This window comes from Myotis nattereri (genome assembly GCF_964212035.1).
Source record: "Myotis nattereri genome assembly, chromosome: 10".
In the NCBI taxonomy this organism is placed as follows: Eukaryota; Metazoa; Chordata; class Mammalia; order Chiroptera; family Vespertilionidae; genus Myotis; species Myotis nattereri.
In genome coordinates this window covers 58,865,824-58,868,848 of record NC_138085.1, presented here as the reverse complement: position 1 = coordinate 58,868,848, position 3,025 = coordinate 58,865,824, and the positions used below count along the sequence as shown (strand labels likewise).

The window sequence follows — 3,025 nt, the reverse complement described above, 5'->3', positions numbered from 1 at the left end:
CCTCCCTTCATGCCTTGTCTCTGTAAATGGTACAACCATTTACCCTGTCACCATGCCCAGAAAACTAGAGTCCTCCTAAATTGCTCCCTTTTCATTTTTCTCTTTTAAATTTTTATTGATTTGAGAGAGAGGGGGGAAGAGAGAGGGCAAATGAGAGGAGAGAGAAAAAGAGAGAAAGAGAGAGAGACATTGATTTGTTGTTCTGATTATTTGTGCATTCATTGGTTGATACTTATAGATGCTCTGACCGGGGATTGATCCCACAACCTTGGTGTATTGAGACAATGCTCTAACCGAGCTATCGGGCCAGGGCTGGCTCCCTTTTCTTATCTCCTGCATCCTGTTGACTCTACCTCTCATGCATCTCCTAGGTCTGTGTCCTCTTTTCCAGAACCTCCTCCCCACCAACGTCAGTTCCGGCTCTTGATTGCTCTCTCCTTTCACATGGTCTCCCTGTCTCAGCCCTCTACCCCTCCGATCAGTCCTCTGTATCACAACCAAAGGAAATTTTCCACACACCTGACCACATCACTCCCTGGATTAGTCATCACTTAGATAAATGCAAACGCCCTTATCATCTGCCCTTTACCTTCAGCCTCATTGCCCATCATTTCCCCCTAGGTACCCTATAATCTCACTGTATTCAACCACTTTTGGTTCCCAAACTTGTCACAGTTTCCCCTTTTTCGTTGTTGTTTTTTAGAACAATAAACACCATTATTACATGAGCTAAGGTGGGAGGGAGGCGCATTTATTTGCTTTGACTTTCCTCAGATAGAATCCAGCCCTTTGCCCTCCAGCACACAGCCATCTGCTTGGCCACTCTGGCCTGGTCTTGAGCGATGCATGCAAGGAGCTTACCCCCTGGAACTGCTCCTCTGGAAGACTGCTGATTTTGGCATTCTTTTTCCTTTCACCATATTGCTTCTGAATTTTCTTTCATCATTTTTTGTTTAAAAATCTCATGCTCCTCAGGAGTCAGCTTGGCCCCCTTCTTGTGGCCCAGGGGCAGTGCTTAGTGGGACTCATGATGTGCTGGCAATGAGCACGATGCAGTTTTTTACTCGGGCCTCGGTGTCGACCGTTTAGTCATTGGATGCATTGTAGACACCATCAATCATCTTTGTTTTGCCAGTACAACAGTGTGAGCCCCAGGAGAAGTTGCCCTTATCCAGCCTCAAGGCACAGTATGTCTTGCCACCTTCCCACATGAGGACCGTGTAGATGTGGTGGGAGCCAATTTTAAGGTGTGCAGCAGGGCGTCCCAGTCATATTTTCGCTTCTTGTGGTAGGGCTTTCTCTTCCCCACTCTCTTGCAGTGCTTGTGCCTGCTGTCCTGAGAGATGCCTATGGTTTGGTGTCACTGAAAAGAGCTCCCCTTTTTTTATAAGCTGTATAAGCTGGTCTCTGCTGCAAATGCTCTCCCTCCATCTCTTCCCACCCCATTGGCCTGACCAATCCCTGTTCACCTTCAGGACAATTTGAGCAGTCCCTCCTCCTAGCACCTTGACTGTACCACTTCTCTTCCACTATAGTCCTCTCACCTGCCTGAGTCCTGGACTAGAAATTCCTTGAGCAGATTGACCCTGTCTTGTTTATCTACAGAATATCATCAACATTATAACAAAATGAGGTTATTTGAGGACCTGATGTAGAAGTATCTTTTGGAATCAAATCTGAAGTTAGTAAGTGCCAGAGTTACCTGATACACAAATAAATATTTCTCTCAGTTTTCATGACTCAGATGTAAACTTTAGGGTTGATAACTGCATTCAATGAACTAAAGCTAGCTATCAAGTCACAAATTATTGAAATGTATCGTGAGGTCTCAGTTGTTGTAATTTGTTAAACTGGACTTGCATGAGAAATTAAAATATAATAATGATGATGCTTTATTATTAGCCAAAGTGCTCTCTCTCTGCTGAAATGCTTACTCATTGGTCTACCATGAATGTGTTTCAATAATAATCACTCTCTTTGCCTGGCTGGTGTAGTTCAGTGGTTGAGTGTCGACCTAGGAACCAGGAGATCATGGTTCGATTCCCGGTCAGGGCATATGCTCATGTTGGGAGCTCAATCCCCAATGTGGGGCCTGCAGGTGGCAGCCAATCAATGATTCTCTCTCATCATTGATATTTCTATCTCTCTCCCTCTCCCTTCCTCTCTGAAATCAATAAAAAATATACATTAAAAAAAATCACTCTCAGGAGATCAGTAGCCAGGCTGAACTTTGAAGCCCTGAAAGAAAAGCAATTAAGTTCCCCTGAAATATTCTCCTGGAGATTAGTTTATGGACTCCTCAGACACCAGTCTCATGGTGGATTTGGGTACCATGATGCATCTTTCTTCTAAAAAGCTCAATATTGTACCCTAGCATTATTGTCTGATGTTAATATGTAGCTCTTTAATTTTTTTAAACCTCACCCAAGGATACTTTTTCCATTGATTTTTTTTTAAGAGAGTGGAAGGGAGGGCGAGGAGGGAAAAGAGAGAGAGAAACATAGACATGAGAGAGACACATGGATTGGTTGCCTCACACTCACACCCTGGCCAACTACTGCCCTTGATCGGAAATCCAACCCGTGACCCTTCAGCCCGAGGGCCGGTTCTGTAAGTACTGAGCCAGACCAGCCAGGGCTATAGCTCTTTTAATTTTTAACTTAATGTATGTGTCTGATCTCTCCAAATGAGCTGGAGATTCTTGAGGGCCTATGTCTTTTACTTTCTGGCCACCACTGATGCTTAGTACAGAGTTGAGTAACTTAAGTAAGTGCTTAGTAAATATGTATTAAATAAATAAGAAATTAATTTCATGCCATCCCTGAGCTCCAGTGGAATGATTTGACTCTACTGCCTCAAACACATCTCTCTATGACATGCTTCTGTGCCTAAGATTCCCACCATCACTTGGCTTTTTTGGATAAAACATTGTCTCCAGAAGGCCTGCATTATAATATAAATATCTAACCTGGGAGGTATCCCTCACTAGAGATGGTCTTTAATAGTTTCCTAGAAGAGAGCTTGA

General features: G+C 43.7%; 1 pseudogene across 1 annotated transcript; it reads right to left on the bottom strand.

The window, feature by feature from the left end:
- Positions 1–729: 729 nt before the first annotated feature.
- On the bottom strand, positions 730–1,938 carry LOC308525904 (small ribosomal subunit protein eS8-like; annotated as a pseudogene). Its single transcript has 2 exons — positions 1,935–1,938; positions 730–1,347 (listed from the first exon to the last, which is right to left on the bottom strand). The product of its transcript is annotated as a small ribosomal subunit protein eS8-like (transcript).
- Positions 1,939–3,025: the final 1,087 nt, after the last annotated feature.